General features: G+C 35.0%; 1 long non-coding RNA gene across 1 annotated transcript; it reads left to right on the top strand.

Moving 5' to 3' along the window:
• Nucleotides 1-7,049: 7,049 nt before the first annotated feature.
• Nucleotides 7,050-10,596, top strand: LOC110868089. The gene is made up of 2 exons (XR_002552178.2): nucleotides 7,050-9,474; nucleotides 9,576-10,596. It is a non-coding gene; the product is annotated as an uncharacterized LOC110868089 (long non-coding RNA).
• Nucleotides 10,597-11,827: the final 1,231 nt, after the last annotated feature.

The raw sequence follows: 11,827 nt of genomic DNA, 5'->3' as shown, positions 1-11,827 counted from the left end.
GATGCAATGCCAAAAGGTTATTGCTTACGCGTCACGCCAGCTGAAAGTACATGAAAAGAACTATACCACTCACGATTTGGAACTCGGCGCAGTGGTTTTTGCTTTGAAGATCTGGAGACACTACCTTTATGGTACGAAGTGTACAATATTTACAGATCACAAGAGTCTACAACATATATTCAACCAGAAGGAGTTGAATATGAGACAAAGACGATGGGTAGAGCTGTTGAATGACTACGACTGCGAGATTAAGTATCATCCAGGGAAGGCGAATGCGGTCACCGATGCCCTAAGTCGAAAGGAGAGGATCAAGCCCATAAGGGTTAGGGCTTTGGAAATGATTATTCATACCGATCTTTCCTTGCGCATTCGTGCCGCGCAGAAAGAAGCTCTCAAAGAAAGAAACCTTGAAGAGGAATATCTCCGTGGGATGGAGAAGCTATTGGTACCAAACGGGGAAGGAACATTATGTTTCGAGAAAAGGATTTGGGTTCCTTTGTTTGGAGGTTTAAGAAAGGTTATATTCGATGAAGCTCACAAGTCACGGTACTCTATCCACCTTGGAGCGGATAAGATGTACCAAGATCTTAAGGATTATTATTGGTGGCCTAGGATGAAAGGCGACGTGGCTGTTTATGTGTGCAAATGTTTAACTTGCGCTAAGGTTAAAGCGGAATACCAGAAGCCTTCAGGACTTCTGCAACAACCGGAAATTCCCAAGTGGAAGTGGGAACAAATCTCCATGGATTTTATTACGAAGTTGCCAAGAACGCCAAAAGGCCATGACACTATCTGGGTAATAGTGGATCGATTGACGACGTCAGCGCACTTCTTACCTATCAGAGAGAAGGATAATACGAGCAAGTTGGCCGAAATTTACATGAGAGAAATTGTTACACGCCATGGAGTACCTCTCTCGATCATCTCTGATAGAGACGGGAGGTTCATCTCAAGGATTTGGCAATCCTTCCAAGAAGCTTTTGGCTCGAAGTTGAATATGAGCACCGCGTTTCACCCGCAGACCGACGGTCAAAGCGAGCGGACGATTCAGACTTTGGAAGACATGCTGAGAGCATGTGTTATGGATTTGGGCGGTAGCTGGGATAAGCATTTGCCTTTGGTTGAATTTTCATACAACAACAGCTATCACGCCAGTATTGGTGCCGCGCCATTCGAAGCTCTATATGGACGCAAGTGCAGATCACCGCTTTGTTGGTCTGACGCCGGTGATTGACAGTTGGTTGGTCTTGACGTAGTCCAGGAAACCACGGATAAAATTGCACAAATCCGAGATTGCATCAGTGCGGCTCGTGACCGTCAGAAAGCCTACGCGGATCGAAAAAGGAAACCTCTGGAGTTTGAGGTAGGAGATATGGTTTTGTTGAAGGTATCACCCTGGAAGGGTGTGGCACGCTTTGGGAAGTGTGGGAAGTTGAATCCGCGATATATTGGCCCGTTCAGGATTCTGGAAAGAATTGGGTCCATAGCATACAAATTGGATCTACCTGCCGAACTGAATGGAGTTCACGATACGTTCCACGTATCAAATTTGAGAAAGAGCCCAGCGCAAGATACCGTTGTCATTCCTACCGACGAAATTCATGTCGACGACACGCTCCATTTCGTTGAAGAACCCGTCGAGGTTACGGATTGGAAAGTGAACAAGACCCGCCGGAGCAGTGTCAAGCTCGTCAAGATTCGTTGGAATGCCATACATGGTCCTGAATACACCTGGGAACGTGAGGACCGGATGAAAGAGAAATACCCCCACTTATTTCCCCAGAACCCTGCAACTAGAAGCAGAACTTAAAATTTCGGGACGAAATTTTTCTAACGGGGGAGAATGTGACAACCCTCACTAAACCAGGTATCCGTACGGTTTAATTAATAATTAATTGCTGCTTAATTACTGTGCTTACTTGAAATTACTGATGAACTGCTACTTGATTTCTGATACTTGTACATACCTGCATCATACTTTACATACCGTCACTACATTATTTACATACTGAACTCTAGTGACAAACATGATGCACAAAAGCACAGTAGCACTATGAACGGATAACCTATTGAACATGTTGACAAAGCCAGCATCAGGCAGATATTGCCTCTAAGGCCTGTATGAGCCAGAAATATTTTACTACACCCATAGTGAGTGTAGGGATATAAGGGTTGTAGAACTGCGTCTCTAGGAATAAGTTACAATGACTGGATGTGCCTAAACGTACACTAAGCACAAAACACAGCACTTTAACGAACAATTCAGCCTCTGGCTAGCTAATAAAGTGCCAAAACATGAGAAAACTATTACTAGACACTTTCCAAAGTGTCGGGAATAAGTTGTGTCACTAAAAATGGTATTAACGACACCTAAAAGCTTTGTTAAGCGCTTTAACGGATTACTATCCAACCGAACAACCGGACTTTACCCGGGACATGAAAATATTGCCATAAACATTATTTATCTTTTTCTGAGCCAGTTAGGGTCCCTGAATACCCTAACACCCGCCTTAAAGCACATCACACAACTAACCGAGTTAACTACTTAACTAACTTACTTAACTAAACTAAACTAACTAACTATTAGTTACAATCCAACTAGAACCCCCCACCCCCCCATTGAAACCGGCCCCAACTATAAGGGGACATACTTTGTTCCTTTTGATTATTTTAATCAAGGTTGTATAAGATCTAAACAACATATAATCCAATGGATTGAGACTTCACTTTTGCCTATAAGTAATAAGAGATGGCACATGAGATATTCACATTCCAACACCAACAAAAACTCTCTCCTTCCCTCTCTACAATTCTCGGCCGAACACCCCCTCCCCTACATCCATTTTCGAGTTTGATCATCCCATTTCCAAGCATACACAAGTATCAAGGATCTCGTATTAGGAAGCTTGGTGCACTCGGAGCTTGAAGGACCTCTTTCTCTAGCTTTTATCCACCTCATTTGCGCTTAGATTCTTCCCTAGCCTCGAGCTAGTGGTATGTAACTTAATACACCCTCTTGAACTAATCTAGAGTGGTTAATATGATGTGTAATGGTTAAAACTCGAAATCTTGCAATTTGAAGCTTTAAAGTCTACTAAAAAGCATGTAAAAGATGGATAAAAGATCACGTAATGTGTAAATGTTGTAGTATTTATTTTGTGAGGTTATTTGGACCCGATCTATGTTGTGGTAGCTCGGATCATCGTTTAACACGGTTTGGTCATGATCATGGATCATGACATAAGGATCTTTTGAATGAAACAAGGGTTAAAAGGTGAAACTCTACCACACACGAATCATGAACTTGTGTAAAAGTGTTTTACTTGTGAAATAGTATTTAAAACTAGCAGATCTACGTATCTGCAGGTGGTATTTTCAAAGAACCACGCATCACAGAAATCATGTTTTCTAAAAACGGATCTTACACTTACAAGTATGATTTTTAGAACACACAAGTGTGTAAGCACTCGTGTAACACAAAAGTTTCGACAAAATAACAATTTTTGTAAAAATGACGAGAAGTTGTAAAGACGGATTTTCTCTAAAAACGAGGTTTTTACGAGATCGAATTACTTTATATGAAGATCCACTAAATATAAGAGGATTTACACCATAGTTTTGGAAAAACTACAAGTTGATGGGATTTCTGCAATTTACATAGTTGTTAACTAGTTTTTTGCGTTGAAAATTGTTTTGATCGAATAAAGAAGTTGTTGATTTTTTTGTAAAAGAAAATGATACGCTTGAAAGCGTGGCCACCTCCAGTTACAGAGGAAACTCTGGCGAAATTTTTCCAAAAACCTAACACTTAGAAATATTTTCACTATAAGTGTTAGAAATACTTTTTGACATGTTTTCGAAATATAAGTTTCGCCACGACTTTATTTACAAATATCGGAGGTGGGATTTTCACAAAATTAAACGTGATAAATATATATTTATTTAGTAAATATATTTTCTCACAATATTATTTGTCACTATTTTGTGAAGAGTATAAATATTATTTTAGAGTAAAAATAATATTTACGAACGTTATCGAATCCAAAATAATATGAACGCTTTCACAATAAATATATAAGTTACATCGGTAATTATTATTACCACTCGATCGTTAAAACGTAACTTACACATTATACGGAAATATTTATGAACGCGCATTTTGTCAACGTATTATTTTTGGGGAAATTATGAAAATATAATATTTTTGAGAAAAATATTTATATTTTGGAATTGGAAAATAAATATATATTAAGTAAGACTTAATAATATATTTCGAGCACACATGTCTTAATCCCCCATCCTTGGGAAGGAAATAATTACCAAGTATGCACAGAATGTAAACACGAAATAGTTGTCTAACTATTTCCTAAAACGAAAACCATAAAGCTAAGGCACGGCCGTCCGTCTAATAGAGTTAGAACTTGTAGGTCGTTGCACAGCTGCTTGCTTTCAGAGACATACTTGGTAGAGACGCACCGACTGTGAGTTCATGTCCCCCTTTTCTCTTAACTGTTTTCAGTTTTCTAAACTGCGGGGGTGAAATACATGTTACTTTGATTATGAATACTTTATACATGGTATGGTTAGCGTAAGGAGGGTTACTATTTAGATCATGTGAATGGGTAGGCGGAAACTTGAGGTCATTAATCCTCAGGGTAGGACCGAGGGGCAGGAGCGATAGATCTATTTGGGTGTAGCGAGCCCAGTCCCAGGCCCAGCATAACGGACCTCGGGATGACTTTGTACCCGACGCATAAATCTGCTAGGTTTGAGCCTTCCTACTTGCATTTCACACATATCAATGGCCTTGCAAACCATTGGTGATCTCCTTTTTCCTTATTTGCTACATACCAGGATTTTTATACGAACAAAGGTTTATTTACTCACTTACACATGAACTCACTCAACATTATTGTTGATTTTTCAACTTACATGTATTTCAGGGAATTAAAGGATCTGGCACGGTATGGCACGTTTTCCCGCTGCACTAGTACGAGGTCATCCGGGGTTTAGGGAATGTGACTCTTTCCTGGACAAGTCACAGTCCTTAGACTGTGTTTATGTTGATGTTTATGTTTGTTGAACAATGTTAAGGTTGTTAGGGTGTTTTCCCGTTAAAACAATGTTATTGTATTTGGTTTTTAAAACTTAATGGATGATCTTGCATGTTTTTAATTCATATAGCTTTGTTATGGTTAAGCTATGGTATTAAGAAGTCACACCAAATTAACCACGCTTCCGCAAAGCCAGGGTGTGACACATACCCCATGGCCTTAGCTTGAGCTTTAGGGTTTGCATTAGGGTTTAGATTTAGGATTTAGCATTAGGGTTTAGCTTTAGCATTAAGCTTTAGCTTTAGGGCTTAAGGTTTAGGGTTTATAACACTTATTTTTCAATTTTAAACATGTATATACATATATATGTATAACTGGGGGGAGGTTCATTTGAGAAGAATCTTCTTAAAAGAAGAAAAAATGAATTAATCTAGACCCTATATTTTTTTGATCAATGGTTGTGAATCAATATATTATTTTTGTCCACTTTTAATTAATGCTTTAACTACTAAGGGTAGTATAGACATTTTGATATAGAATATTAATAAATATTTTAAAGAGTTACTAAGTCTTATTAATGCAACCATAAATTCTTCCTTCACCATCATTAATGTATTGGCTCCTACACAAATTTTATTAGAAGTGACAAAATTATTTAAGAATTTTGTGTCCTACACATATTTTATTATGCGTCGCAAAAAGTGTTTGAGTCCTACACATTTTGTATCCTACAGCAAAATATTGTTTTAATGGTGTAAGAAACATTGAAAATGTAAGATCATGTGCATGATTGTTTTTATTGTGTAAGGTGCACAAATATTTTATAAGAGAAGCTCATTAAATGATTAGAGTTCATTAATTTGAATAATAAAAATAAATAATAGACTCATTAAATTAAATGATTTGTTCAAATTACCTTTGTATCCTTTATTCTTTTTATTCTTAATTTTTAATTCTTCTCATTTGAACTCTCCACTAACTGAAAACATACACATATGTATAGTTAAAAGATTAACAATATACACATGTGTATAAATCCCTTAAAAAAACCTTTAACAATATACACATGTGTATAAATCCCTTAAAAAAACCTTAAAGAAAAAGCTTCATATTTTCCAAAAAAAAATATATATATTTTGCATTTTTTATGCATTTTTTTACTTAGGGAAAATGTGTGATCGAGAATGTTCACTACTAGAAAATAGGACTAATGCAACTTTTTAGAAGCAGCCTTTATCAAATGAGTTGCATTTGACTCTAATGCAACTTCTTTGAACATAAAGGTTGCATTAGATCTTCTAATACAACCTTTTTAAAAATAGTTGCAAATTTTACTAAAAGTTGCAACCTGTTTTCTCTAAAGGTTGCAAATTTTAATGAAATTTGCAACTTTTGTTAGAAATGTTACAAATTTGATTAAAATTTGCAACTTTTCTTATAAAGGTTGTATTGTGAATTTTATATGTAAATCTTATTTTCAAAGTTTGCAAAATTCAATACAACGATAATAAGTATAAGAAATTAATATTTAAATACTATTTTATATATTAAATAACATTATCGCTAAAGTATTGAGAGAACATGTGGAGAGATATTCTTTTTAACAAGGAAGATTTATAAACTGTTTTAAATAAATATCTTAGTCTCTTTAACTTGATTTTGTTTAAACTAATATTTTTTTATATAAATTATTTTGTCCTCCTTGATTCTACCATTAAACTTTTTAATTACCCTCTTAATCATATAATTAAACATTTAAACTTTTTAGAGTCCCTCTTAGGGCATGTTTGGCTAAGCCTTTTGAAAACAGCTTATTGACTTATTGGTTTTTTGAAAAGTCAGGATTGAGTGACTTTTTGGAAAAGTCACTTTTCCCATACACCCCCAAACACCATTTTATAGCTTATTACTTTTCGAAAAACCAATAAGTTAATAAGTTGTTTCAAAAAGCTTAGCCAGCCAAACATGCCCTTAGTCAATTAAAACTTCCCACCTAAATTTTCATGATCCCTACCCCCAAATTCATATTCCCGCTTGTTTCTCCCCAAAACCTCTTTTGAGGCCGCATCCATCTGTTTACCTGTGCATCGCATCCATCTGCCATCAAAACACCACCACTATTCTGCCACAACTGCTTCTCAACGTCGTCTGCGTCGACCCAAATCGAAGTGTAGTCTCCATCCCGTTCCCTAAGTTTCTCAATTTTGTGCCCTAATTCCCTAAAAAAAAATTCTCACAACGAACCCCAACGTAGGCCACTCGCATTACGACACTGCTAAGTAACCAGGTAACCAATTTGTTGTTGATTTGTCAGTCACTTAAACAAGATGGAACCTCCTGTCATTACTGTACATTGTTGAAGTTGTAATTTTCCTAGGGTTCTTAGTTGATGCATCCGTGTATCAACGCTTGTGAATTGAAATTGAAGTTTGTTTAATTCAATTTTCTGTTACGTTTGGCTAGTATTTATGTCTAATTCAAAGTCAGTTTACATTTTCTTCTATATTAAAATCTAATACCATTATGGTAGTGTTGCTTTTGTGCTTACTGATGCTAGTTTTTTGCTCTTGACCAAGTTAAGATTGATATTTGACACTTCTGCTTAACCATGTTTGGACTGCCGCTGGTTGGCCATGTTTAAACTAATATTTTATATTCCTGTAGTTACTTGACTAGGTTTAGGCTGCTGTTGTTTGACCACGTTTAGATTGTTAAGTTATTTTAAATTGTTTAGTCTGCTGTGCTCCTTTGATGATGCACTCATAATGTAGTTAGAAATGATCTTAACTACATATATTTATAACTTGACTATCCTGGGGGGAATTAATCTTATATAGTTATGACTCTGCTATTTTTTTAATATTCTAGTAACTACATATATTGGATGACTTTTAGGGATAGAAATGCATCACTTTAAATCTGACATGTGAGAAGTTAAGTTATTTTAGGCGATTTGTTTACTTTTCTTCCATGGTCGACTTATATTCTAGTTACACGATTCCTTTTCTCAATCAGGCTCATGCCTTTGATGGTGACAATCTCGATGATGTATGGAAATTGCATGTCTAAACTTCTTGTTTCTTATTTGTGGTTATTGTTTCTAGTTTTTTTTTTTTTTCAAATTCCTAAGATTAATTAGAATTGTGACCTATCTTGTTTCTCTAGTTATAATATACAAATAAGAGTAATTGTTAGAATTGTTTTGCTTGAATTAAGATGTTTCATGTTTGCATAAAGAATAAAGCATTAGTGTTATATAATCATTTTCTTTGTTTTTTGTGCCACTGTTGGATTGCACAAAAATATATAAGTAGGGGTGCAAACGAGCCGAGCGGCTCGCGAGCTATTGGAGACCGAGAAGCTTGAAACGAGCCGAGCCTTGTTGAGCCCGTGCCGAGCTTGAGCCTAAAACAAAGAACGTTTATTAATTGAGCTCTCTAGCGTGGCATGTAAAGCTCGTCAGACTCATTCAGCCTTAGTGTAATATAAGTTTTATTTTGTTAATATTTAATACCATTTATCCCTTATTTAAAGTTCTTTAGTAAACAAGCTGAGCCGAGCTAATTTAAAATTGTTTATGAGCCGAGCCCGAGCTTCACTTATTGATCTCGCGAGTCTAAACAAGTTTATTTATATTAACTTTCTTTAATATATTAATTATAAATTAATAGATAATAGAGTAGCCGAGCCCGAGCCAAGCTCGAGCTTGAGAAACTACCATCGAGCCAAGCTTGAGCTTTGGAAACCAAGCTTGAACCTTGCTCGAGCTCCAACTCTCATAAGTATATTGGTCTCGTGAACCACCTAGTCTTCGAAAATGTTCTTTACCATGTTGGTGAGTTTTCCAAGTTCTTATCCTACATTTTATAGGTGTCAGTTTTGGCCCCTTCAGCTGTAAATGGGTTGATTTGGCTTATGTTTAATCTCTAACGGGTCAAATGGGTTGAAAGTTGTTGGTAAGTGTATTGAAATACATAGAAACTTCATCCTATATGTTATAACAATGTAGTTTTTGTTGTGGGTTGGTACAACCTCACCTGATCCCTCATGCCCACACTTGAATAGTATACATTTTCGACACATTCAACCATCATACGTGTTGATTTGGTTTATTGTTTAATAATATATATATTTTTTATAATCATACTTGACACATTAAAATATTAAATATTTGTTATAAAAATGGATAATAAACTGTTGTAGCCTTATTCCTGTTAGTCACTTGGAAAATGCACATTTTGACACAAACTTAACATCCAATCTGTATGCCTATTCGACCATTTTTAAATTGCTTGCTTTATGCTAGCATCACTTCAAGAACTTTGGAAGCTTTAATACGGCACTTGGTTTTACCAATATGAGTTGAAGTGCTTAGTGGGAAATTTGAAGAGATGCATGAGCTAAATAATGAAAAAGACAGGTAAATGTTCAAATCATTTGGAATTTGGATTTTTTTTACTAAAAATAAAGGAAAAAATACTTATTGGAGGTTATACTATGGTTTGACTTTATTGTTTTCAGGAAAGAATTCTACGCCCTACATTGCATTGTATGGTGTATTTGATGACCAATCTGCTGTAATAGATATACTGGAGAGTACCGTTTTCATGCCAAGTTCATCATAAACTTTAAACTATAGGCAAAATGACAATGAGAGTCCTTCAACATCTCGTTTGTTTATTTTGTTTTTTTACTAGTTCATATTTGGAATTTGGGATTTTTTTTTGCAACTTAAAAAAATTGGAATTTTTTAAACATCGATTAGACTATATATATTGGGAAAGTACTTACTTCATTAGTGCGTATCTGACCTTGTTTCCACATCACAAGATAAGAGCTCTCACACACAAACGCAAGCTTTTAAGTCTAAATAGCTTTGTTCTGGATTTCTAATTTTTTTCTTCCCATTCAGTACTTATCTTTGCACATTTGTATTCGTCTACATATATGGCCCGAATATACTATTCAAAATGTTAAAAGGATAATCTAAAACCAATATTCGATTAAGAGAAACTACATTATATATTTCTGCCACAAGCATATAAGAGTGTTATTTATAGATTTCCAAGAGTTACAGTTCCATGATGGGATATTGATGTCAAGAATTTGGCCTGTATAATGTTCTTAAAAGTGCAGTTTGATACTTGATATCGTCTACTTTATAGTAGAGGTACATTGATAAAAAAAAAGTATATGCTGCTTGCACATCATACATAATTCAGGAGGGGCTGACGGGTTCATTTAAGAAAACGTCGAAGTTGGGAAGAACCAATTGCTGGAAATGAGACATGGGATTGAAGAGGATCATGAAAAAAAGTCGAGCTCGAAGCTATGTGAAGATATTGACAACTGGCGACAAAACTTGGAAGCGCTATGATGTGGAAGGTTACGAAACATCTGTCTGTTAGAGATCCATATGACTAGAATGTTTTCATTTTTGTATTATGGTAATTGACGCGTCATGTTATTGTTATTTGGGTTTGGACACAGATTTTAAATTACATCATTTGACTATCAATGATATCAGTGTTATTCGTGTTTTGATGTAATTGCGATTTATTACATATTAATTAATAGTAATTGAATATATGTTACAACATTGCATTAGGGTGTATAAAAGGTTGCATTTGCTACATCTAAAATTTGAAAAAAATGTTACAGCTTCTTCTGATAAAAAAGTTGCATTTGAGCATAAAAAAAAGTTGCATCTTAAAGTAAAAAGGGTTGCTTTAGAATGTAAAAAAGTTGCATACTAAAAAGGTTGCGTTTGAATTGTAAATGCAACACTTTCAAAAACAGTTGCATTAGGCCTTGAAAAGGTTGCATTAAGTCTAATGCAGCCCCCAATAAAAGGTTGCATTAGACTTAATGCAACCTTTTCAAGGTCTAATGTAACATTTTATTGGGGTTACATTAGCCTCATTTTCTTGTAGTGGTTTCTCAAGTTTCTCAAATATGGTGGACTTCTTTTAGGATCATTACCCTATATATATATATAGGGGACCGCTAAAATGAAAACCACTTCCAGTTGTAAGAACCATGAGAACCACTTTCTGGCCATTAGATCTAGTTGATGGATGGATGAGATTAAAAGTTTCAAAAATTAATATTAAAAGCTTTTTGTCTTATTATGTTTTTATTATTTTATTGATAAAGGGTATTTAGGTAAAATTACTTTTTTTTGTCTTTTTATAAATAATATTTTTAAATGTCTTTTTTGTCCTATTCATTTATTACTTTTATATTAAAAAACAGATTTTTATATTAAAACAATATTTAAAATTCAGATTTTAATAATAATTTTTTTTAATGACTAAAAAACAGATTTTTATATTACGTTTTTTACGCCCCGTTTTTTACGAGCGTTTTTTTACGGAACGTTTTACGCCCTGTTTTTTTACATCCCGTTTTTTTACGAGCGTTTTTTACGTTTAACGTTTTACGTAGAACTTTTTACTTTTTACGTTTTACGTTAACAGTTTTTACGATTTACGTTTTACAAAAACTTTTTACTTTTTTACGTTTTACGTTAACACTTTTTACGATTTTACGTTTTACGTTAACACTTTTTTACGTTAACGTTTTTTTATCATTTTACGCGCCAATTTTTTACGTTAACGTTATTTTACGTTTTACGCCCCGATTTTTTACGTTTTACGCCCCGGTTTTTTACGTTTTACGCGTCGGTTTTTTACGTTTTACGCGTCGGTTTTTTACGTTTTACACCCGGCTTTTTCACGCGTCGTTTTTTCAATGCGCCGTTTTTCCGTTTT

The sequence above is a fragment of the Helianthus annuus genome, chromosome 7 (assembly GCF_002127325.2).
Source record: "Helianthus annuus cultivar XRQ/B chromosome 7, HanXRQr2.0-SUNRISE, whole genome shotgun sequence".
NCBI classification, from domain to species: domain Eukaryota; kingdom Viridiplantae; phylum Streptophyta; class Magnoliopsida; order Asterales; family Asteraceae; genus Helianthus; species Helianthus annuus.
The sequence above is the reverse complement of the archived record's forward strand: the minus strand, read 5'-3'. Positions and strand labels throughout refer to the sequence as shown.